Raw genomic sequence first — 27,178 nt, forward strand, 5'->3', positions numbered from 1 at the left:
AAGCAATCATAATCATCTTCTTATGTAACTAATGCAATTCGAAGTAATTATTTTCTACATTTTAATAGGGGTCAAAGTATTCAAAGAAATCTGTTTCTGTACTCTTGTGCACAACAAACATAAATCTTTTGTTATCCAGTAAAGTGTGTGTGCATATAGCTTATTCGTCTCTTTCTGCAATCAAAGACAGAGGTGCCAATTACGATCCGGTAAAATATTTCCCCGTACGACTCGTATCCGGTCTTTTTACCGTACGAATCGTACAAGTGCCGTACAAACTGGCAATCACGATTCGCATGGTCAAAAGTCCATACGAACCGCCTTGGGAATTATTCCCCACACGTCCTCGGGTCGGAAAATGTGTCCGACACGTCCTCGGACGATTTACCCTACAAATGTGAAAAGTGAAGTCCGACCGAGGAATCACGATCCAACCCGTGCGTCCGATATTACAACCGTATGGTAAAAACACCGTCCGCACCGAACTCCCATTGCAACCATGGAGACATGTGCCCGCATACGCGCCCAACACTCCCCCCAGCACCCATACGTTCGAGTCGTACTCCCCGTGAATGTACACCCCCCCTGTATGTACACCCGTGTACGTGTCGAACCCCCACCCGTGTATGTACACCCGTGTACGTACGAGTAGTACCCCCACCCGTGTACGTGTCGTACCACCGTGTATGTACACCCCTGTACGTACGAGTCGTACCCCCACCCCTGTACGTGTCATACCACCGTGTATGTACACCCCAGTACGTTCGAGTCCTACCCCCACCCGTGTACGTGTCGTACCACCGTGTATGTACACCCCTGTACGTTCGAGTAGTACCCCCACCCGTGTACGTGTCGTACCACCGTGTATGTACACCCCAGTACGTTCGAGTAGTACCCCCACCCCTGTACGTGTCGTACTTACACTGTTGGCATGGGGGGTACGCTCCATGCATACGCAGGTGGGGGTACGTGTCGTACTTACACTGTTGGGGGTACGCTCCATGCATACGGGGTGGGGGTACGGTCCGTACATATCCGTCCCCACGCTATGTGATGCTTGTGCGGCCCGTACCCAGGCCTTTGCCACGTGGGTACGAGCCGTCCCGCCATTGTTGGGGTGACGTAGGTGTGGGCGTGGTACGACTCGTACCCACGCTCTTAAGGCGTGGGTACGGGACGTACCTGTCTGGTTGTGTTGCTGGTTCGCGTCGTCAAGAACTTCCGTTGTGGCGGTCGCTGGCTTAGCTGGACACGCCCCCACCCCCTCGTAGTGACCAGGGCCTGAGGGTCAGGTATGTCCAGGGCATGTGTGCTGTGTGACTATGGTGGGTGTTTTGTGGCCTGCCCCCCCCTTTCCCCCCTCCCTTTGTTGTTCTGACCTTCTGCGGCGTCTGCGTCGTAACCTGTAGAGGAGGTCGACTGCTATGAGGGCCGGGATGACACGTAGGTTCGGGTCCATGTCTGTCCGTCGCGTACGGGTACTCCTTGTTCGCGTCGTCCTGTCTGTCCGTCGCGTACTGGTACTCCTTGTTCGCGTCGTCCTGATTTCCCGGCAGTTTTTGGCTGCCAGAAAATATTCACCGTGCGGGATGACGTCGGTGCAAATCGTAATTCCTGGTTCGTGAATGGCAGGCTGCGTGCGTCCCGACGTCAGGTCGGCGCTTTCCCGGATCGCATTTGTAGGTATATTTTCGTCAGTCGGGATTTTGTACGATTCGTACGGAAATGGTGTTTCCGTGCGAATCGTAATTCCATGTTGGTATATTTTGACGACCGGGTACGCGTCGGACGGAGAATATGCTCCGTCCGACGGTTCGTACCCGGTTTTTACAGGATCGTGATCGGCGCCAGAGTGCTCTCCTTTAATCTAATGTTTGATAAACTACCCAAAAGAGCTTCTTTGTTATGACATGTAATGCAGGGTACATTAATCATTGTAATCTCTGTCGCAAGGACATCAAAGTTGGCTACCAATGGTTCAATAAAGTCATCAAGTTGGTGCGAATTGCCTAAATTGCCTGAGCAGTTATTCAGCATATGTCTATGATCCCTTTTTAACAAAATACAATTTGGTTGGGATATGTTCAAATAGTACAAAAAGTGATTTTAAGAACCTTGCGAAAAAATAAAAACAGTAATAAGAGCAGAGAGTTGTTCTAGCCTTCAAGGGTATAAGTTGTTGAATATTTTAATGGTTAGTTAAACAAACCCTAAACTGCAATAATACTTATATTAATTTCTGCATCTAACTAAGAGAATAAAATTGATGACATTTCAATTTCAATGTGTCCCCAAAGGAGCAATTATAGATAAATGGACTAGGCATGGAGCATCTATAATATGCAGAGTGTGTATTTTGGTGAGGGAGGATATGCAAAATATAATAAGTATTTCCCCTGTGCTGTTAAATTTGTGTAAGATCTACAGAGGTAACGATGATAGATTAAGGTTAATTCAAGCAGTGATGGTTTATTTTGGGTGAATATTTTGTCATAGTATGCACAAATGTTGTTACATTTTTGGATTGTTTACATACAATTTTGGAAAAAGCAATCAGGTTGAATTGAATAGATCTACTCTTTGCCTAGAAAACTGAATATTAGTCTACCAGTAGAATGTAAGCAATATAACTTTAAATAGTAACAAATACTTTGAGTTTCTTGTGGTGATTACCTTTTCTTTTTTAGAATATATATTGATTAGGCACACAGGATATCTTTGTAACTCTATACATGTATTTTGGTCAGTTGTACCTTTGCAATAAACTGAATCTTAAATTAAAACAATCTCATTCTGTAATCCAGTGAAAGTCAAGGCAACAAGAGTAGTTTCTTACAACTGAATATCCAGTAATGTATTCAGAGTAATTTATTTTTGTAATTCAGTGCACTTTTTAATAACCATAATAATCTACTATAATCTAATGCAGGGTGAAATAATAAGGCGCACATTCTGTGATATGATGCATATTAAAGTAATCCAACTATCTCTTGCTATAATTGAATACGTGCTATGGACCAGGATAAAAAATATGTTGGAAGGAAATACGGGAACCAATCTGAGTCACTGGTGATACCTCTGAGACCAATGGCAAAGATCACTTAGATGAGCTTTGTGATTACAGACTAGCACCATACATTTGCAAAGTAGTCTTGGTCTGCTTCAAAAATTAATTGAAGTAATCACACTCATTATGTGTTATGTAATGCAGCCTGAAGTACCCCAAAACCAGTCCTAGGATGCTTGTTTCTGGTCTGAGTAGGGCCTGGCTTGGCAGTTCGAGCTGAACTGTTTCCATGTGGAGCAGGGTCAAGACTGATTTGCATATAGCTGGGTCCACATTGGGGTGACGTGACAAGCAAAATACCAACTGAATTGATTAAACCCAGACCTGTGACTGCAGTGTTTGAAACTTTCAACACTTCGTTCATCATTTTATCATTTTATTTTGTGATGATGCAGAGTCAAGTAGGGATATATACTTTTCTATGTGGTTTTTACACCGCAATACCATCACAATGCGGTCATTACATCGACTGCATTGTAACCACGCATTGCCATTACAACGCAAGTCGTTACAACGACATGCGCTGGATGTCGTACTGGACTTAGGAATAGTATGATTTACTCTTCCAACTCCAGTGTGTGCAACACTAGGGAAGGTGTTGGAATAGTAAATCATACTATTCCTTAGTCTGGAATGCCACCTAGTGCAAGTTGTTGTAACGACTTGCATTTTAATGGCACTGCGTGGTAACAACGCGGTCGATGTAACGACCGCTTTGTGATGGTATTGCGGTGTAAAAACCGCGTAGTGAAGGTTGTTTCCCGTCAAGTAGTCAGTATAAACACCTTCTGCAATTGGATGCAGCTTGAGAAAACTTTAAAAGATATAAAAACAAACTGTTGTATTCCTTAGGGATATATTCACAAGAATGTGTGATAACTACCACAAGAGTAGCGTAACGCAACTCTCAACATCGCAGCCCATCGCAGGAAAATAACCCTGTGTCAACGTGGAATTCACAACAAGGCGGTACCATGCGATAGTCAGCCCAAACCGCGGACAATGTCCGTGATACAACCACCTCGATGGAGATAAAAACACAAACCAAAACACAAAAAAACCTGCTATGGGCCAAAGCGCGATGAGGAAATCAGCGATAAGCAGCGCCAGGCCTGCAACACACACCTGGCAGGCAGGAAAAATCACCATAAAAGTAGAAAAAACACCCAAACACAAGCTGACCAACACCCAAGCACCATGGAAGCAGCCGGAGCAGGCGCAGAGGATGAGCGCAATCCCACAAGCACCCCGGACGACCAGCCCAGGACCTCGGGGACAGGGAAGGGCAAGAAGAAGAACAGGAAGACGAAGTTCAGTCCGCAGGCGAACAGGATCATAGTCACGGAGGTGATGGAACACCATCAACAACTGTTCGTCACCTCCAATGTGTCATTGGGCACCAAAACTGGAATATGGTGGGACATCGTGGACAAAGTGAATGCCGTCGGAGAGCACAAGAGGACAATGGACGAGGTCAAGAGGTGATGGAATTACATCAAGTGGAAGCCCAAGGAGAAACTCGCAGCCGAGCAGAAGGCAGCAATGCAGACTGGAGGTGGGGGCCCAGCGCCACAGCTCGTGCTGGAGGACATGGAGGTGCTGGTGTCAACAGTCATCAGTGTGGATACTGTGGCCTGAGTCTGGGGACCGGACAATGCTCGACAGGACACAACACAACCGCAACAGGATGAGTGACCACCAGGTACTGGGGGATGGGTGTAGATGGCCACGATGGCACACATGCACAATCAAGCAGAGCACAGTGCACACCCTCAATGACTCTGGGTCATCACCCAGATCTATAGACTGTCACAATGTACAGTGCCATGTTGTCTGAATGTCAACAAGTACCATGCGGCTACATACATGTGGACACATTGCAATACACCATCTCCCCTTCACATTGCAGGGCCACCGTCAACGCCCCCTGCAGAGCAGTCCCAGCCACTCTTCATTGATGATGAGGACAACCCTAGTATCGACGCACAAGCCCTCCTAGACATCATTGACAACATCCGCGACTCACCTCCAGGATCAGAGCTGACCAGCTGAATCAAGGAGACCCCACCCACCACCTAAACCACCCAGCAGGAGGCACCCATGGCCTGACAGTCTTCCAAGAACCCCAGGAACAACACACGGCCTTCCAAGTCCGTGTGCTGGAGGCTCAGAGGGCGACAGCTTAGCAGGTGCGGGTGGGGTTCGACCTCATGGCCACCAAACTGAACGCCGTCCATGGGTGTCTAGGCCGGCCCCATGGTCTCCAACGAACCCTGACTGACATCGCTGGAGTCCTGACGCGGAGAGAAGAACACCTGTCCACTCAGAGGGGCACCAGCGATACCAGCCCTGAGCTGGCACACATGCGGAGGCTCATGGAGGACATGGTGCGGATGGAGGCGGAAAGGATGGCAGCCTCTGCTGCACATCAGCAAAAAATAGCTGGGATCTACCATGCCCTGCAGACCATCATCATGGCATTGCTGCCGCAAGGCGTGGTGCAGATGAATGCTGCTGCCCCCACACCATCCACATCTCCGCCCCCTGGTGTGCCATTGCCTCACAGTGCAGCAGATGTATCCACTCCGGCACCTGATGTGTCAGTGGCACACAGTGCCTCAGCCGGTACTGCAGCACCCACAGGTGGAGCAGAGCACACATCTGGGGACGAGGATGTGGATGGGTTCTGTGATCAGGAGGCACTAGCATTAATTTCCGCCACCTGGCCTGTTTCTGCTTGGTGCCGCACATGGCCTCATGACCTTCCACTGACCCCCGATACACTTCGATGCACTCACCTTGGACAGCGACATGGACTGCCATATCCTGTTTGATGACCAATGACATGGCGACCAGACTGCGGACTGTACCCTTCCTCTTCCGCAGTACTTGTCATCCCTGGATGGACTCCAGCTGGCCCTCCACGGGCCCATATTGTGTAGTGTGCTCCGCATTACCCTGTACCGCGCCAGCGGCAGAATTGCACTGGATGTGCAATAAACATCCAGTGACGCACTGCTGTGTCATGTCTTTCATCATTCATGTATGAATGTGTGGATGAATGTAGGGACAGTGATTTCCCTTGCGTCAATGATGCTCATCCTGTGGGATGCCCGTCAGAGGGTGCTACATTGCATATTGTGTACCAGGTCCCGTGAACACTACAACAGGGACACACGCATCAGTTACTTCCATGTCCGGACATGGACTGGACCACACCCAGAGCCCATGAGTCATTGTTACAAGCCCTGCGCTGGTCCGGCATACGGCAGGCCAGACCACTCCGCTTATGCTCCGAGGGGGGGCCCTCATTGCTACCCGTCGCAGGCGTACTCACTGGTGGTGTGCAGGTCACTGGTCTTGTTGTCAGCATGTCACAGCCACGCCCTGAGGGCAGGTCTGCATGCACACCACACCCATCCAGCACAGGCGTCACAGGCCATGTGACTCCGCCAACATAAGGGGCCGACGACGTCACATTCCCCTCTGCCAGTGGTGACTGGATGACGGACGCTCCAAGGTTCTCATCATAAAGGGCCCATGAGTTGTTGCGCACATGGTTAGTGGCACCCGAGGCCTTGCTGCAGTCATGGGCCTACCACCACGTGGCGCTGACTGGGGTTGCACAGGGTTAGTGGCACCTGGAGCATTGCGGCTGGCACAGGCACCCCACCACGGGACGGTGACTTTGGGTGCACTGAGTTAGTGGCACCTTAAACTGCTGAGCGGGTGTGCAGCCTGCGATGATGCCCCGTCCCAGCGGTCCGGACAGCTCAGGTTTTGTGTGCCCTGCTGGACCGCAGTGTATGCCAGAGCCAGCAGGCAGCGTGGGCCTACCGCCACGTGGCGTCGCTTCCGGGATCCCAGAGTTAGTGGCACCCATTGGGCTGAGCGGGTGTGCAGCCTGCGATGATGCCGGGTGCACTGGTATGTCCTATGCCATGGAGTAATCAAGACCCAGCACCAAACGTGAGACCTGGTGGCCTGCGGAGCAGGGCTGCATGGTGTGGAGCATGCCATGTCTACGGGCCCCGGGCTTGTGGCTTGCAGCGGCACGTGGTGGGACCTCCTGCCTACATGCCGGTGGCGGAAGGTGAGCAGTGAGGCCTGGGTGCGCATGGGTGGGCATGCTCCGTTGGGCGGTAGGAGAGGCTGGGGTGCCTCTGCCTGGGTGTGCATGGGTGGGCAAGCGATGTTGTCTTGTGCAATTGTGTGTACTGTGCCAATCATGTATCTGGACTCTGTTTCAGATGACAGCTCTGTCTCAGATGTGTGACCTGGTGTACTGCTATACATACCGGCAAGTGGTTGGAGACACACCGGTGGCAGCAGGTGAGCAGTGTGGCCTGGGTGCGCAGGGGCGGCACTCTCTCTCTCTCTCTCCCTCTCTTCTTCTCTCCCCCTCTATTCTCTTCTCTCTCTCTCCCCCTCTCTTCTTCTCTCAATCTCTCTCTCTCTCTCCCTCTCTCTTCTTATCTCTCTCTTTCTCTTCTTCTTCTCTCTCTCTCCCCTCTTCTCTCTCTCTCTCTCTCTCTCTCTCCCCTCTCATCTTATCTATCTCTCTCCCTCTCTTCCTCTCTCTCTCTCCTTCAATCTCCCTCTGTCCTTTGATGTGCGCAGGACACACCTTCTCATCATGATTTTTGTCTTTCAGGCTGTGACCTACGGATTGTCCCGAGGGGAGCCGCCATGTGTCTTCATTTCATTTCAGTGTTCATTTTAATAAAGTTTCATTTGTTGCTTTGAAAGTGAATGTGTGATGCTCATTTTTGTAACGACACATGCATGTCACCAGTTGTGATTGTGCGACATCAAGCAGATTATTTTGTACATGTTTAGGTGTAGCTGATGTGGCATGTCTTTGGTCGGGGCGTGCCGGGAAGGGGGGTCCTGGGGGTGGTGGCGGCGGGCGTGGTTGCCCTTTCGGCCCTCCGGGCTGCATGTTCAGTTGCCCGGGTGCATCTGTTGTTCTTCAGGTGTGGCTCTGGGCTGGGCCCCCTTTTGTGGTGCAGACTATGGTTCAACTTTGCACCAGGTCAGAGCAGGTGTTATTTTCCTGCTGCTAACGTGCCTTATCGCCTGTTTTGTGTTCCCTATCGCAGTTCTGGCTGGTCGTTGTGAATGTTGTGGAGTGGTGTTGTCGCAGCTTTTGGCACGGAAATGCCTACTCTGCATCTCATTAGCGATAGTTGCTGGGTTCATCTGTGGCAATGTTTTTTGCGGCTGCTATCGCGGGTAAACTGGTGCTGTGGGCTGTTAACACCAGCTTGTGATTGGGGCGATAAGTTTATCGGAACTTTGGCTGCGATAATGTGCCGTTAACTCGGCGATAGATCCTTCTGAATATCCCCCTTAGTGTTTTCTCTGCAAACGCATTTTATCAAAAATTTGAAATTCTTTTATTTCACAGAAATAGAAGAGGATCACAGAAGATGCATTGGATATTAGGAGATGTAACTGCTGTAATGTCCTACAGGACAGTTTTCGGAGATGTCTTTCCGTCTATTTGGGTTGTCCCACAACAGCACTTAATTTGCACATGTGATTGCCCGTGGTGGGCATTGGCACTTATTGTAGGGGCCTGTACTTTAACCAGGACAAAAGAAAGATAGTAAAGGGAGAAAGAAGACAAAAGAAAACCTAAATCAGTAACAAAAGAAGAAAGAAGGGATGAAAAGAGCCTACAAGAGTGAGATTAAGAGACAGGTAGTGTAGGTGATGAAAGAAAGAAGCTTGATGTGGAATTAAAACTAGGCAGGCTTGGTATCTGGCAACCTCCAGCATTAAGTAGTAGTGATATTGTGCTTCTAGTAAGAAATTGGAAATCTACCCTTATTTTTTTATAAATGAAACACAGATCCTAAAGCAGCAATAAATATTTGCCATCAAATGAGTAACATTGGCAGTCTTGTGTAGCTTGGCCACATGTTCGATAAAATTAAGGTTGTAGGTTTAAAGTTGGACTTACAAAATGTGCCAGTGTTGAGTACATGAATGATCTGAGGTTTAAAATCCAGTCAGTCGTGGATCTCATCAGGTGGTGGTGTGTGGCAAAGTATGAGAGGATTTGTTTCTGGTGGGAAGGGTCACAAAAGTGGGAACATGCATGGGATGTATAGTATCAGGTGTCAAAAGATGGTAGACATGTTGTCTTGCTTATATATTGGTCAGTGCAGCCTTTGCTGTCACGCAGAAAAGGGAGTAAAAAAATTAATAATTTGTGACTTGGCTATGAATTTGGCAAAGCATAGTTAGAGGATCAGTCTATGGCAGTGGTCTTGAACCTATATAATGTTGTGCACCCAGGCCCCCCTTCGCAAACGACTATGGAATTGAAGCCCCAAAAATGACACATATGTCTTCTCAAATTTATTCCAGGAAATGTTGAATACTGGAAGGAAGCTGAACAATGTCAGTGGATCTTGATGACACATCCTCCACAAATTACAGAGAAAGCTGGCATGCTGGAATACTTTCCAGATGACCTCAATGTATATATGCACTGTAAAGAAAAGCAAGCCAAACATCACAAATACAGTCACTGGGCGGCTAAACATTTTAAAAGAATAGTATAAAAGCAAAGTTCGGTGTTACACTTTCTTATAATAAATCCCTTATGTGACATTAAAAAGCTATTGCAAGCAAAAGAGTAAAAATTTCCAAGATCTTTTGATAAAACTGATTTACATTCTGCCTTTTATTTTCCGCAACTAGCACCCATCTACCAATTGCCTCCATTCCACGTGTGACACATTTTGGCCAGTCCTGGCTTTTTAGTCAAGAGTACTTTGCCTGCATGAACTTTGAGCCCATGCTTAATTTGGTAAGTGCAAAACTACAAATCCCAAAATGCCATGCACTGTTGGCAAAATTGTCAGTCCTGGCTGCAGGTGTTGCACGAAAGATGGGATACAAGGCAACTATGTACCTGTTCAACAGTTCACATACTGCAGTTATGATAAATAATCCTTTTTAAACGCACTAAAAATATAATAACTGTGCGATCCTTTCTCACACTTCAAGAGGATAGGATTTGTAATTCATTTGTAGATCCTTGTTTGAGACCTGCTCACAGCCAGGAGGTAAATGAGAAAAGATTATCCTGCTTTCTCATTACATTGCAGCTCACGGAGAGACACTGTTTTCTTTCACTGTTCTCACAGCACTTTTCAGAGGGATGTATGTCAGCATTCTTCAAGAACAGGCTAACAGCTTCTCAAAGACCCTCTTCCCCCGCCAACTTCCTTTCAGCACCTCCCCTTCCCTTTCCCCATTCTGTAGTTTGTTTTGGGCACCATTAGGAGAGTCAACCCAAAGCATGGTTGAGGAAGGACTAGGTAATATATTTCCTAATTTGATTTAGTTCTTAATACTGTGATTAGGCCTGTTTATAAATACCTCCATTGTTTCAGGTCAGAGGCCTGGGAATTAGGGAGGGAAAGGGTCTGATTAGAAAAATGTAGTAGTTGATGAAGGTGTATGCATACAACTTGACAGTTTTCTACATTTTGGCGAGGTACAGTGGTGTTCCAGCTACCCACACACACCCCTAACAGTGCTATGGGGAGCATTAGATGCTAGAGGTGGGCGAGTCACTGAAAACTCGAGCCAAGCTCGAGCCAGATGCCTGGCTCTGGCTCAGCTCGAGGTCTTCTTGACCCCTCGAGCCCAAAACGAGCCGAGATTTCGGGTGGCTGCAGCCTGACACTCAGGCTGTCACCTCATATTCCAGGACATAAAGACAAAGCATTGATGAACATTGGACGTAAAATGGACAAGAGAGAAATAGATACCCTGTCAGTGGCAGAACTGTACACTATAAAACAAGAAATCCCAGCTTCCCCACTGGACGAAATGTTATGTTTAATCAATGCTCCTTTTTGTTAATGATCTCATTTGCATTCAGGTTGTACTTTACACAAAAAAAATGTTTTTTGTTTAATAAATGGAAATTTTCTCCATCTGCAATAAAAATCTGCACCACAGATATGGAGTACACATGGCAGTTGACTGGCCTTTTTGTTCACTAAGGGCATTGTCGGAAGGGCAGGGTCTGGAGGTCGGAATACTTTTAAGTTAGTATTTAAAAACTATGCTTTTAATAAACACTTTTGAATGTAGTGACATAATTTGACGTGCGGAAACGCATCTGCACGTTATACAATTATTTATTTTTTTAATTTCGAAACAACTTCATCATTTTTTAACATGATATTTTTTGCATGGCTTGCATGCCAAATATTTTCAGGGCTCGGCTTGCGCGTGGGCTCTTAGAGCCAAGCCCGACCATAGACAGGGCTCTGGCTCGGCTCTACCTGTTAACTTGTTGGCTCACCCACCTGTAGTAGATGAATGACAGCCCAAGTACTCCAGCTGCATTTTGTCAGCAGAGCAAACAAATATGCAGAGATTGGGTTAGAGTAAAAAATCACATAAGTGTTTTTCAGTAGCTTTTTCACATAGGAAATATTTCCCATGTGAAGAAATTCTGGGCCCCATAAAAATTGGGGTATCTGAAGCATTTTCCCACAGGCGTTGCACCATTTAGCCTTCTGGAAGTATGTGCAAAATTGGAAGTGCTGTAAGTATGGCAAAAGCATTGCAAATGTGTGAATACCCTCGAAAGCAGGAATGTGTGGGTGTTCACCATATTTGCAATGTCATTTGCAATGGTATTACTTTGGAGTCAAAGCATGACATCTTGTGGGTATCGGTGTTTCTGTACTGCAGGCATGTGGAAATGTGTGTTAAAGTGGGAGGGGCATATCATCAAGCGTCAGCGATAATTATCGCTGGCCGCGCTTAGCGCGAGTTTTCCCATCTCCAGCTATTGCTGGAATTGATCGCCAAGCTAGCGCTCTATTAACAACGCATTGGCGATGAAAAATCCAGCGATAGCGGGGAAATGGCCCTACATTGCTGGAAAACCAGCGATGGTTCACTTGTAAACGGCGATAACCTTGCTGATATGACCCTGTGGTCGTATCACCATAATCCACCCCCAATGTTATGTATACATAAGTCTGGATTTTAGCAGACGTTAAAATCCACCGATAAAGGCCAGTCAGCGTGATTTTGTCCATCGCAATGCCGGCCGGGCCATTTTAGTTAATATCGCGAAGCTGCCTATGCAATATTTATCCATGGAGTTCTGTCAGGCACGCCTACTTTGCATCTCATTAGCGATGCGAAGTTCGGCGTGCGGGAAACGGACGCTAAGTCAGCAAAACACGCGCTAGCGTGTCCTTGTTGATTAAGCGATGAAGTTATTGCCGCTTTTCCCCCCAAAACCGACGCTAAAGCAGCGATAAGTTTATCGCCAGCCCTTGATAATATGCCCCGTATTCTTATGCACAGTGGCGCTGCAGTATAGCAAGTCTATTGAGATTTTTGTCAACGCATGATAGTCTTGTGGGCATGGTGTAGAAGTGTGGCAACTTTGGGTTAAAGCATGGTATTCTTGTAGAGTGTGGCAACTTTGGGTTAAAGGATAGTATTCTTGTAGAGTGGCGTTGATGCCTGGCAGTTTTGTCGAGATGTGTTATAAAACCTGGCATTTTTGTGGGGATTTCTGTATAAGTATAGCTTTCTTGAGGCAAGTGGTGTTGAAGTGTGGCATTCTGGTGCAGACAGGTGTTAAAGCTTGGCGTTCTTTGGAGATCTGGGCTTAGCTTTTGCAATCCTTTGAAGAGTGGAATCAGAGCATGGCAGTCATGTGGGGATTGGTGTTTGGATGTGTGTAGCAGTTCTGTGTAGATTGGTGTTACACCATGGCAGGCATTCTTGTGGAGATTTGCAAGTAAGTGTGACTCTCTTGTGCACGTTGATGCTTAAGTATAGCACTGTCTTTGAGATTGTACTCAAAGCCTGACAATATTCTGGGCACTGGTGTTTAAGTGTGGTGGTTGTGTGGAGATGTGTGTGTAGCAGAATATGTGTTGAGGTGACTGGTTGCCCTGCAAAACTGAATTAAAGGGGTAGCAAGGTCAGAGGCGTGATGCTCAAAAGTGAGTTTCCCGGTAAAACTTTGTGAGATGACCCTAACCATTAACTTAAGTTGAACCTCACAGGACATGTGAGGCTCTGTGCTGGGAGGGGCTGCTGAACAGGTAAAGAGCTCCACTCACCACAGTGAGTGCATGGGCCCATTTTATCCCCTTGTGTGGTGGAGCATGATAAATCCAGATAAAATCACTAGAAGAGTGACAGAACATTCCAGGTGTAGGAATGTTGCTGCACACTGTCATTGTAACTAAGCTATGTCTGGCTATTGAGCCCTAACTATGGTGAAACCAGTCCTATGATGTTTGTGTTCTGGTTAAGGGATGACCTGGCCTGGCAGTTTGGGCTGGACTGTTCCCATTGGAGCAGGGTCAAGACTGATTTGCATACGGATGCGTCCAAGCTGAAGTGTCATGGTGTGCAAAACAATGATGGACTGGGATGCATCCCCAAGTGGTTACCAGTGGCTGAGATTAATTCGAGCATTCCACCCATTACATTTTTGTTGTGGTTTTGTATGTTGCTTTAAGTTTCACACGTTCAGACGTGGGTCCTGTGCCCACTATGTCACTGAGGCCAAACTATATTTGGCTGATGAGCCCTAACTAGGGCAAAACCAGTCCTAGGTTGCTTGTGTTTCAGTTCATGGAGGATTTGACCTGGCAGTTCGTGCTGGGCTATTTTCACTGAAGCAGGTCCAAGAGTGATTTGCATACAGCTGGGTCTAAGCTGAGGTGGCATGGTGTGCAAAATAATGATAGACTTGGATGCGGCCCCAGGTGGATACCAGTGGCTGAGATTAGTTCAAGCACTCCACCTATCACATTTTCGTATACTTTAGTGTGTCGCCCTTAATGGGAAGGGTATGCCCATATGGGTGTCTTGAGCACGCTATGTCACTGGAATCAAGCTATACCTGGCTGGTGAGCCATAACTACGGCGAAACTAGTCCTATGATGCTTGTGTTCTGGTTCATGGAGGACCTGGCCTGGCAGTTTGGGCTGGACTGTTCCAACTGGAGCAGGGTCAAGACTGATTTGCATACGGCTGGGTCTAAGCTGAGGAGGCATGGTGCAGCCTTGAGTCATTACCAGTGGCTGAGATTAATTCAAGCATTCCACCCATCACTTTTTGGTATACTTTAGTGTGTCAACTGACAAGGAGCCTGAAACAAGGCAAGCAGTGATAACTTGGAAAGAAGGAAGCAGCCAGTGCTTAATTTGGGCCAGGGGTTGCAGGTGGGTCCCACCAGCATTGATTTTTTGGGAATCGGCACTTATTTTTCTTATATAGACATTGATCCAGAGCAAGAGATAGAAAACACAAAAGAGGGAGAGAAGAAGGATGTAAAAGAGGGATAAACTGTGACAATGAAAGAAACTAGTGAAGAAAAAACCTGTGAGAGTGATATAAAGGGGGAGGAAGTGTATGGTAGTTTATAAAAGAGGCATGAGGCAAAATCAACAGTACTCAGCCTTGGGATTCAGCATACCTGATATTCATAGCATTGGCTGCAGGCTTCTGAGGGAAATGCTGGACCTGGCACTTTTTTTCACAAATTAAGCACCGTGGACAGCTCATGGCAGTCTGTGGAAGAAGTAGCCTGAAATGAATGTTATCAGCCCTAATGTAAGCAAAAAATGGGGCCCAGGCTCCTTTTGGCATAATAAATTACAGCCATAACTTTGGTGCTGTTTGTCCCGTGCACCCCTACACCCTGGTACCACTAAAACTGCTAAACAGTTATTTGTTAGAATATCAAATACAAAAATATCATACTACAAAAAATTAGGCAAAAAAACACCTACCACAATGTTGTGAAGGGCAGTATATACAGGTAAGTATAAATGTATTATCCCAAACTCCATATTTAACACAATGAAGGTGTACAATCATCAAGGTACATATATGCAGAATTAGTCTATATTCTGGCTTCGATATATATATGACTATATTTAAAACATGATATTCTGGTAGAATACCGATTAGGGCAGGTTTTGATGGCCACTTGAGAATGGGAAAAGAACAATCCGCTCTGGTTCCAGAGCTGTGATATAATTAGTGTCACTAAAGACACCAGTTCCAGGTCTAGACTTTCATGTGATAAACCAATGCATTTTGGGTGCTGTAGTCTTGTTGTACTTCATTTGGCCTCATTAAACTAGAACAGCTGAAATCAATGATTTGTTGGCGAAAAGTTCAGGACTGGAGACAGAGTCGTAGTGACCTGGGGTAAGATGGTCACTGTAGTCTAGATAGAATGTCTCCCAACGGATGTCATCAGAAGGGGAGGAGCTTCTAGGAAGGCACTTCCTGGTCTCTACCAGAGAGATAGAATGTCTGCAAATGGATGTCATCAGATGGGGAGGAGCTTCTAGGAAGGCACATCCTGGTCTCTACCAGGGAGATAGAATGTCTGCCAATGGATGTCATCAGAGAGGTAGAGCTTCTAGGAAGGAACATCCTGGTCTCTACCAGGGAGATAGAATGTCTGCCAAGGGATGTCATCAGAGGGGGAGGGGCTTCTAGGAAGGCACATCCTGGTCTCTACCAGGGAGATAGAATGTCTACCAATGGATGTCATCAGAGAGGGAGGAGCTTCTAGGAAGGAACATCCTGGTCTCTACCAGGGAGATAGAATGTCTGCCAATGGATGTCATCAGAGAGGGAGGAGCTTCTAGGAAGGAACATCCTGGTCTCTACCAGGGAGATAGAATGTCTGCCAATGGATGTCATCAGAGAGGGAGGAGCTTCTAGGAAGGAACATCCTGGTCTCTACCAGGGAGATAGAATGTCTGCCAATGGATGTCATCAGAGAGGGAGGAGCTTCTAGGAAGGAACAACCTGGTCTCCACGAGGGAGAGGCGGGGACACGGGCGGCAGAGACGAAATGGCGGGAGAGCGCTAAAGTTGGCCGTGAGGCCCTCTCAGGCGCGAGTTGCTTTTCTTTGATTTATATGGACTAGAAGATGAGGAAATAGATCAAAACAAAAACACAATAAAACCGCACTTTGTTCTCTTTTTGATGTCCGTGCTGAACTCGTTACAGACACCCTGCAATTAAATATGACAGCCACCGATTGCAGCTATATGCCATAAAAGGAAATGCCCAAAACAGCTCCTACGGAACAAACACAAAAGGTATTTGTATTCATTAGTGATGTACTGTTTGTGTTTAGAGGTTATCTGTAGAATTGTTTAGGGACAAACAGTGTTATTTGACTATTAAATGAAGGCTGTGATTCTTATTTGGAAAAAAGCGGGAAAAATAATAAAATGTCAAACTGACATTCTGCAAATCAATATCGTGAAAGGCTGCGTCTTAAGCTGCCAGCGGAATAGAGGCGCAGAAGAGAGTGTATGTATTGACTTGTGAGATGATTGCCCATTAGGACCCCGCGTAAGGCCCCAGACCGGGGCACGCGACGGCTGTCGCAGAACCACTTGTCCTTTTTCCTTGTTGGCTAAATAGACGCGTCCTCCCGGGGCGCACGATTCTCATTCGGCTTCTGGGCACTTCAGGAGAAAAGGCGAGGGCCGAGGGCAGACGCGGCCTGCGTTCTGATTGATGGCTGCTGACTGTTGATGGACTGTGCGTGTGTCTGTATGCGGGTGTATGTGTGTGCGTGCGTTTGTGTGTGTGCGCGCGTCTGTGTGTGCGTCGGTCTTTATGTTCTTTCTTACTTGTCTATGTGCATTTCTGTGTTTGTATTCATCTGTGTGCCTCGCAGCGTGTTTGTTGCGCGCCTGTCTTTCTGCCTGTCCTCTGCTCTGTGTGTTGTATCTGTGGGTTTGAGTGTATGTGAGTGGGTAGGCGGGTCTTTGTGTGCCTTGTGGGTGCGCACGCTCATCTGCCTAAGTGTCCACTTTTGCCAGTGATTGTCTATTCGCGTGCCTTCGTGTCAGCCCGTGTGTGCTGTGTGTGCGCTTGCATCATTCGGGTTGACTGTGCGTGTGCCCGCACCTGTTTGCCTGCGTCCATGTCTGTATGCGTCTTTGACTGTGTGTGCCTTCAGTGCCTCTCTGACTGTGCGTTTGTTATGGCTAGTACGTATATCTGTGCGGGCCCTGTACTTCAATATAGTTAGGTATATTACTTTTTTTGTGGCAGATTTTATACAGTGCGACCTCAGCCGAAGGTATTGGAGCGCTTTACATGAGCACCGGTTACCTTACACATTCAGGCAGGGGAGATTAGGTGATTTGCCCAGAATCACAGGATGTGGACGCGACCCGAGGCTCGAACCCTGGTTTCCAGCACCAAAGTCGGCAGTTTAAGCCGACGGACCTCATCCTCTCCTTTCTAGTAGAATGTACTTGTGTGAGCGCGCGCGCGCAGGTGTGTTTGTGTGTACCCCCATTGTGGTGATGTCTTTGTGAGCGATTAGGTTGTGTTGTGTCTGTTTCCACTTTCTATACCTTTGAGTGAAATCAGTAGTAAACTCGGCGCTATTATTCTTTTTAGTAGGTGGGCAGTGGGTGGACGTTTCTTCAAATTCTAACTAACGCAGCTCCTCCTAATGACGGATGTCAGCTCGAAGCACTTGCGGATAGTCTCCTGCACTAGTTTCTAGTGCCACTAGCAGAGGCTATTAATAGAGGCGTAACGGATAGAGCGGCCGACATGCGTCTCGGCGGGAGGCTCAACATCCTGTGAAGCTGGACAAATCTCCCCGTGCCTAAAAATGAAGGTGTCCGTCTGCGACGCAACTGGTGATCACGTAGAGTGCCCCGAAATCTTCGGGTCAATTTGGCGCTATACAAAAAAACCGGCAAAAAAACAACGAAGTAAGTGCCAATGCCAAGTGCAAATGGTGTTTGAGAGTTCTAAGTAGGAAGGATGCTCTCCATGGTTGCAGAGTATTGTCGTGTTTTTAAACTGCGGTGTTCTGTACGTTTCTCGGAAGGGTTCGAATGCCGGAAGGTTGCCGCGGGTGCGCCAGGCTGGAAGTGGCTGAGCACAAGGGGTGCCCAGATAGCGCGCACAGCCCACTGCACTGTCCTTTTCTCCTTGAATTCAGCAAAGAGCTCAAATGTTCTCCAAGTGCGCTGTCACCCCCACGCCGCCCAACGAGGCATCTGCCCGTCTTATTCATTTATTTAATGCAGCTTTAAATAGCGCGAACTTTACCCAGAGGTGTCAGAGCGCTTTACAAAAGAACCCGGTAAGTTACAAAAGGTACACCTGATAGAATTTTCATCTAGTAAAGGGTTCCCCCGCTTTGCAGAGCGCTTCACAGACAACCTTTTACTGCAGCAAGTGCCTCTAAAAGAAGAGGCGCTATAAATGGAGTAGTACGTAGTAATATGCAGGCTCCACTTTAAAACGAATTACAGAAACCCGGCTGGTGCAGCAGGTGCAGTGGCACCGGGGCGCAGAAGCGTAAGGGGCCCACCAAATCCTAATTATCGATGTATTTTACAATTCAGAGCGCCCGTTTTCATTAATGCCCTTGGACCCATGGCACACTGGCTGCGCCACTGCAGAAATCTGGGTGTGATGAAGCACTAACAGACAGCAGGCTACAAACCTTATAGATAGATAGATAGATAGATAGATAGATAGATAGATAGATAGATAGATAGATAGATAGATAGATAGATAGATAGATAGATAGATAGATAGATAGATAGATAGATAGATAGATAGATAGATAGATAGATAGATAGATAGATAGATAGATATTTACAGCCTGCGAGGCACGGGCGAAGCGGCAGTTGTAGTTGCCACAGGCAAGCAAAAAAAAAATGTCCAATCCACAGGGCTTTGGTAGCAAAAAGAAGACTTACTTGGGGATGTAAGGGCCCCATCAAACTCGGGGTGTCACTACACCTGCTGCACTGTGGGTAGCCACACCCCTTGGTGTTTTTAGGCGCTTGATCGCGAATGTAGATAAAAACTAGTTTTCTACCCAGATAAATATTCCACAATTAAAATAAATAAATAAATAAATAAAAACAGGCTCACCAAACGTACCTTAGTAGACATGCCGCGTACTTATGCGGTGCAGGGCATTTATCATAAACGTTCCTTTCTAGACACAGTCCGAAAAAAAACATATTTCTACAACGAAAAACAAACTTGAACCCAATGTTTTATGCCCTTGACATTTTGTAGTGTTTTGGCTGCAGAGAGACGAGCCTTTTTTTTTGCTTGTTGTATTCGCGAGCTGCCTGACAGCTTAAGTTAACAATTATGGTTTTCACGTCTAGTTTAAAATGTACCCCCCTGGAACGGAGTCTGGCGCACGTGTTATGAAAAAGGCTGCAATTGAGCGATAATTGCCCTAATCAGTCGTCACAACACTGGAAATCTAAACTTCGCAATTAAAATGTCCGCGGCCTCCTCGCGGGAGCCTCCAGGAAAAGGCCGGGGCGCTGCCCGGGCAGGGGAGGGGGGCGGGTGGGGGGGGGGGGGGGTCTGCTCGTATAGAGACCTACTTAGATCTCTCCATTGCTCTTCACGTTAAAAATATATAAATTACATATTAAATTAAGACCTGAGACTTGACTTCATCACCACTGTTTTCATAGCTTTATATTTGTTTATTTCGGTCCCAATGACTGGCTATACTTGATCTTTTCTTGAGCCGGGGTTCTGACAACATTCCCCTATTGAGACTATTGCGGGGTTCCTAAATTTGTACGTCCTTTAAATGCATATATGATACGTCAAAAGGGTCTTTGTGTACTTATTTGTGTATGTGTGTGTGTATAATATATATATATATATATATATATATATATATATATATATATATATATATATATATATATATACACACACACAAAACAACACAGCTACGTTATATCAGTTTCAATATCCACAAATACACTCTATAATATAGGTTGTCAGTCGACATCAATATTGCGAGCGATCCTAATCTATTTTCCTACCTTAAAACACTCTGTGGTTTTGGGAGCGCAGAGGACAGCGGGGTTAACTTTTGAAGCACAGGCTGCGGTTCCGCGGTCGCCGGCTCTGGTTTAGTTTGATGGCTCCGTGAGGCTGGCAGGCCTCGGGGTTCGGCTGGGCTCCTTGTCCATGCCCCTCTGCACAGTCCGCCGGTAGGGGGCGCTGTGTCACCGACGGTCCTGGGCAGCGACCCGCAGGGCACCACAGAGGCTGCTGAGGGATGGGTGGTCCTGATGCTGTCTGCAGCCTGAGTCTCGGTGCCAGGCAGCGTCTGGTGTGGGGGAGGGCCGAGGGAGGTGCCCCCACCCCTCTCTCAGCAGCCCTCACCACCGCCCAGCGAGAGGAGGGTCGGCAGCGAGGGAGTCAGCCTTTCAGACCTGCGCCTGCCTCCGTCGCTGGGGTCTCAGCCAGTCACATCCGTCCTTCCCTGGACCGAGCTCACCCACCCCTGCCCAACACTCAGGACCGGATTCTCACACCTACCGCCTGCACACTGAAGGTTGGATTCTAACATCCACCCCCAATCTTCACCCTGAAGGTCGGGCGTTGTCTACACCCTGAGATCTCAGGTGGTCACACCCTCTTTCACCCTGAGGTTTGGACTCCGTCACCCACTTCTACATATAAGGTGTGAGCTTAGCCTGCCACCCACCCTTGCTTCCACCCTGGGTTCGGACTCTGTCATTCCCCACACCGTTCTCCCTCCCTCGAATGGCTCGAAAAACTCTCACCCCCTCGTCCACCCTTGGTGTGAACGACTGTTGTCTCACGTCCTGCCTTTACCCGGGGTCTCAGTCTGTCATCCCGGCTCCTGACCAAATGATGGGAGATTTCCATGTGTCACCCCACCGCAGTCCCCCTCCGACCGTCTCGGCCTCGTACCCCACTTGCTGCCTCATTTACTTGGGGTCTCTCAGTTCCAAACCCCATGACACCAAACTGCGAAATTCGTTCTTTTATTCTTTGTACGGGAAGTACGATTTACAAATGACAATTTTTCTATTAATAATACTGTTTTTTTATCATAGGGCATCTATACGTTGTAAATAAAACTCGATATAACAATTACATACACACTTTTAAGCTCCCCAGGTTGCTCCGGATCTGCAGCCTTTAGCCCAGCATCATGAACCATGACTGTACTCCGCTGTCTCTCCATGAACCACACTGAATGGGGGCTGTAATAACCCCTCAGATCCCCCCAATTCCGGCCCCCCAGAAACCCCTCTCCACATGGTTCCCGCCCTTTAGATGAGTCGGGTTCTGATGTTTGGACAGCTCTCGAGGGCTGCGATTACCGAAGAGCTGTCCGTGGTGCTGAAATATTATCCGAGGCGCTAAAACGCCCTCAGCGCACTTCTTTCGTTAACGTGTTCTGTCCTAAAGGAGTCAACCATCGTTATCTGTTTGGTACCTTAGTCTTGCATTTCAGGTGGTTGGGGAGGCTAAGAAACATAGATAATGACTGTTCTACTGTTATTTTTGACATGTGTATTTTATTATTGTTGTTATATGACTATTACGTCTCTTATTATTGTCGTTTCCATAGTTTAGAGTATTCCCTATTGTTTACAAAAAATTGTTTCCAAACGCAGAGTCCTAATAATTGATTATTAAAACTCCCGAACGCAGATACACAACTTTATGATTGTTAGCTTTAACTGCCGCATCATGAATTCGGCGGACTGCTCCACCCATCGCAAATTACATTGACATCTGCAGTCAGTTTTACTCGTTTGCGTTCAATAACACTATTTATTAAGAGTGTGTGTGCATTCACACTCGACATCGCCGTCTAAGCAAAACACGCAAGGAGACCGGGTTGTCATTTAAAAGGATGAACTACATTTGTTCACAGAAACTAACGAATTAGAACGAAAAAGGTCTAGCGAGAAACAGACATGAGAACAAATACGTATGACCGCCCCTAATTACTGGGCTGCTAATAAAACATAGCAAAAAGGGTACCACTGCGTCAGAACTCTCACATTTCCGGTCGCGTTCCTGCCTTTATAGCTCTTTGCGTGTTCCGTCACTATCTCTCCGTCGTTCCGTCACATTCACTTGCACTGCAGGGGCTGCTGGCTGCGTCATGCTACTTTACACGTTATCCTGTCGGGAAGTGGATGCTTTGCCATCACCCATAATTAGATTATTTTACCTTCCTGTGCCTAATCATCCCGCTTATTTACAGCATCAAAAAAGTCACCGTCTAACTGGTTGGCCCTGGGATGCACAACAGTTGAACAGCCCTTGCTCCCAGTCTCCCTCCAATGACGTTCTGCAGAGACTTTCAAGGGGCACTGAGGTCTGCGGGTCAACCGCACTTTACTGACAAGGCTCTAATTTTCTGATTCATAGAACTGGCGATTTTTTATGCACTCCACTTCAGCACCCCCCCCCCCCTTCTCCCACCCCATTGGTTAAGTGTTGACTATTTCACAGCTGGGTTGTGAAAAGCAATGAACATAGAGCACTGTATGTAATTGCGAAATTGCAGACGAGCCCCTCTCGGCACAAAGTAGCCTCATTCAGTCCAAATTGGGGCCAGCTGCTTTTTCAGCTCAGTGAGTAAATCTGATCCGATTCAAGACTCCTCAAGATTCAAGGGCATTAATCCTGGGTCTGATAAGACGACCAGGCATCAGCAAGCTTTTCTAAAGCCAGTAGGACTGGGTTTAACCTGCTATTGCATGCAGCATTAGCACGGTAGTGCGTGACGCACAGGACAGAAAACCAGGAGTAAGCAGAAGGCAGTGATGTAGCCACTCACTCAGTTTAATGCAAGAACTTCAGTGAAGGCAGAATTATATATTCAAACAGCTGTGATTGACGAAGTCTCAAGCCAATGGCTGAAACAGGCTGTTCAAAGGGGTGGAGTAATAGCTGGTGGAAGAAAGCCTATGGTTGAAAGGGGGGAGCAGAAGCCCACTCTATGTACACTGTTATCAATGGGACTGTTTGACAGCAGCACCGTAGTAGGCGTGCAGGTCCCTATGCAATCTGCATAACAGTGGCACGCCTGAACATTGGGTGGATTGGGATGGTGTTAACCTCAAAAGCTATGAGGCAACGGGTCCCTAGAAACAAGATTCAAAACAGGATTTCGAAACGCAAGACAAGAAAGGACTGACTCAAAAAGGGAGTTTGAGATTAAAGATTAGAAACCCATGAAGGTTTACTATAAAATTTAAAGGTACGGTACAAAAATAATAAAATGCTGATGCAGCAGTAAACTGATTGAATTACATAGAGTATGTGTACTGCTGTATAGGCTATCAAATACTGAATAATTTAATAATGGTAAAAAATCAGACAAAGGCTAAGTCTCAATTGTGCAGCAAAATCAGTAAGACATCGGAGAGTATCCCTAGGCTAAGGAAAGGTCTCCAAAAGTTCTTCCTCACCCCCAAATTAAATGGTTTAAATACAGTTTTAGTAAGTATGGAAAGACCGCAAAGTCAATGTGGTATGAGCTTCGCTCCAACAAATCACATTTTCATATTTTGAAACCTCACATAATCCTATCAGCTTAGCACTAACCAACTACATGAACACTGATTGGCCCCTTCTGACCTAATGTCGCCCAGAGGTGTTAGAACAAATTAGTTACATACACAACAGCGAACCATTGTGAATGAATACAATGCAGCATGCACTGAGGAAGAACCTGGGAATATGCAGCAAAAGGATTTCCTCTAGCGAGCTCTTCGAGACTAATGGCATACAGAAATAAACAATCCACATCGTGCAGCAGGCAGTGTCACAAAATACATTTTAAGAAAGAATGAACATTATGATATGGCATCCATTTTGAACAAGATGTCGGTTAAGGCCTACCTGAGGTCTAGTTAACCAATGCCATAACAGCACACTTTGACACATCCTAACTATTTTGTTTCAATTGCAATAGGTCTATGTCAATATACAGATGTGAATCAAAGTCGAAGCAACTTATATTAACACACATTTTTGTTCAAACACCCAAACGCTCTCTCACTGTTGACTGGACACTGGGCCTTTAAACGTAACCTCTTAGTCAGGTTGCCAAAGTTTTCCCCCCATTGGTCACATGGATCTTTGCTAGTTGACTTGAAATATTTAAAAGGAGTTCTCATCAACAATGCATATCACAATTTGGAAGCCAGTGTGATTCCACAGTAAGGACCAGGAATCACTAAGGGGCCGATTCCGGCCGCAAAACGAACCGACCGACCCGGACCCGGACCGAATACCGACCGACACGGACCAGCGCCATACGACTCATGCAGTACGATGCAACGCGTGTGAATTACAACCGACACGTACGGAATACAAGCGGTACGACCGAGCCGTAGGGAAAATAGTGATCCAGCCGGAAATCCGACGCGATTTTCACCGACCGACACAAACCCGGAATCAACCCGACCGACCCGTACCCGCGATGTACGATTAGCGCAGTACGATGCAATGCGTGTAAAACCAGACCGACTCGCACGGAGAATAAGCCACACGACCGACACGCACAGACAACCCGGCACACAAGCAATAGAGACCACCGCGAACGACACGTACCAAACACAGAAGACAGGCAGCGTGAACGAGGCGGAGAAGCCCGCACGAGACAACAGCAGCGTCCGTTTCCGTCACATGAACGTCTCCTTCATGCCTACAAAACACAAAGGAAAAAAGACAAAGAAAGGACCAAACAAGCAATGAAAAAGCCAATAAATACCCCCCAAAAAACATGGGACAAAGACACACCCACAACTCCAACTATATAAAGGACTACAATCACTAGCATCATCCCTTGCAAACAGGAGACACAGCCAGCAGCAAACACCAGTACACAGCAACCACAGACACACTCACAACTCACCCATCACACAACTCACACATCATTAGCACCTCACCAAAAGCACTCACACATACACACAGCAAAACCAACACCAACCCAACATCACTTGCACCCTTACACACACATCCCTCACCACCACCACCCATCACCATGCCTCCAAAGAAGAATCCAAAGTTCACAGATAGTGAGTTAGAAGTGCTGGTAGACGAGATCATCAGAGTAGAGCCACATTTGTTTGGTACATTGGTCCAAAGAACCCCCATCTCACAGTAAAACAAGATGTGGGCGAGGATTGTGGACAAGGTGAACACACAAGCACCAGCAAGGCGCACAAAGGACGACATCCAGAAAAGGTGGTATGACGTGCGCAGGAGGGTCAAGAAACTAATTGAAAAAGATCACGCCCTGAGTCAGTGCACCGGCGGTGGCCCTCCTGCCAAACCAGTCTACTTCAGGACCTGGGAGGAGAAGGTGCGGGACATCCTACCACCAGAGAGCGTCCATGGCCTAACACACATCCCAGAGCCTGGTGAGTACACAAACAACATACCCAAGATTGTGTGGCAAGGGGATAGTGAAACCATGCCCCGCAAGCAAAGTTACACTAACCAATAGATAATCAGCGCAAGATGCGTATGGCAGTCAGACACACACAATACCTGCCATCTCATAGTGTGCTGTTTGTCCTCAGCTGGCTGTTTGGTGTTTCCTGCTCTACCGGGGCTGGGCTTTGCTCCACCGGACCACAACCCCCAGCATTCCGAGGGGCAGGACGCCTCACAATCCTGCGCCAGGAGGCGCTTAAAGGCGGGCTCGGTCCCTGGTCCCGCGAGGACGCGCGTGGGCGGCGCCGGGCTAAGCCCGGGCAAAGGGCGGGCCCTCTGTGGCCCTCAGAGGACCGATTGAGGCCGGGCTGGGCCATCCCCTTTGGTCGTCGCTCCCAGAATCCAGTAAGCTCTTTGTGATTGTTTGATAGTTCCTGTGAGCTGTGTGTGCCTCCAGTTTCAGGGGATTGGCGTATATCAGTGTAACAGCCCTGCAACACATAGCCTGTTGTTGCGCAGTAGTTGTGTAATCCAATTAATGCCACTATGACCAAACAAAAGTCAACCATGGATAACTATCTGGTCAAAGTTGTAAGCAAGATAAACAGTGACCACAGAAAATCCTTAGGGCGAGATAATTTGCCTGCTCTGCCCCTGTCCTTGGGACCCCGTGAAGAAGAAATAACTGACACTGTTGAGTCCGTGGTCACCCATTGTGATTCCGAAGTTCTACCTGTAGCAGTTTCTGATCTCCCAGCGGTTTCTGCCTTGATTGAAGATCTATTGGTAGTACCGGAGCTTGTCCCACAGCAATGCCCGTTGGCCCCGCGTGCAGTGAGGGCATGCAGAAAAGTAACTAACAAACAGGGAGGAAATTCTACTAGAAGAAAAGCCGAACCTGCATCCAAGAACTTTGTTTGTGAAAAAGGGACCTTGGCTAAGGACAATTCAGTTACCATTAATACCGAGCAATTTAATCTACTAGTTGGTAATATCGAGAGTAAATTTGAGCTGATTGTTAAGCCATTAACCACCAAAATAGACGAACTTACAGCCGAAGTGTCTAGATTGGGGAGTGCCCTAGATAGGCTTATGACTAAGATGGAACACCATGGGCCTTCAGTGAAGGATGGTAGTAGAGCTGAACCTGCCATAAAACCGACTAATAAAAGCGCCTGTTCTGTGCAAGTAGCCACACTAGGTACACGAGCAGGTGGTCGGACAAAGCAGGTCCAAGTAGTACCTGCACCGGCAAGTCGGAGTGAACTACAGGCTTGTAATACAAGCACTACTGTGCAGGAGCCTGTTATGACTGCTCTACCAGTTAGGGAAGCTGCACCCAACAACAACCGATCTGTAGACCTCCCACCTGAGTGTGCACCTTATGTTGCTGTCCTATCCAATGTCCCCTGCTTAGATCTTGGCCGGACTAGAACCTCTTTAGAGTCGCAGGACTCACTAAAAAATAAAACAACCTTCTGGCTAAATAAGCATTGTGGGTTCCCGGTAAAGTTCTTTGATCAAATTCTAACTACAAGAAGGGTTAGCTGGATAGGAAACACAAGGAAGTCACGTAGGGGGGATTGTGTTATTGTTCATTTTCAACACCCTCAGCATGTTGCGACGGTCCTGCTAAGAGCAGCCTCTATATCACAGAATGAGACTGACATAACTGTACGACCTTTGGGTTATTTTTACAACCATCTTAGTAGGCCGCCCCATGCTAGTAACAGGGATAGAGTCCCCCCTCCTAATCATACCATAAACAGAAATAGATTATTATCCCCCAATTACGGGTTAATTTTTGAAAA

General features: G+C 47.1%; 1 protein-coding gene across 1 annotated transcript in view; it reads right to left on the reverse strand.

Moving 5' to 3' along the window:
- Window positions 1-20,128, reverse strand: part of SLC6A3 (solute carrier family 6 member 3) — a 506,641-nt gene extending 486,513 nt beyond the window's left edge. Inside the window, exon 1 of the mRNA XM_085604173.1 lies at window positions 19,967-20,128. The gene's annotated coding sequence lies outside the window, so the exon portion shown is untranslated. The remainder of the gene's footprint in view (window positions 1-19,966) is intronic.
- Window positions 20,129-27,178: the final 7,050 nt, after the last annotated feature.

Source organism: Triturus cristatus, chromosome 5_1 (assembly GCF_964204655.1).
Source record: "Triturus cristatus chromosome 5_1, aTriCri1.1, whole genome shotgun sequence".
In the NCBI taxonomy this organism is placed as follows: Eukaryota; Metazoa; Chordata; class Amphibia; order Caudata; family Salamandridae; genus Triturus; species Triturus cristatus.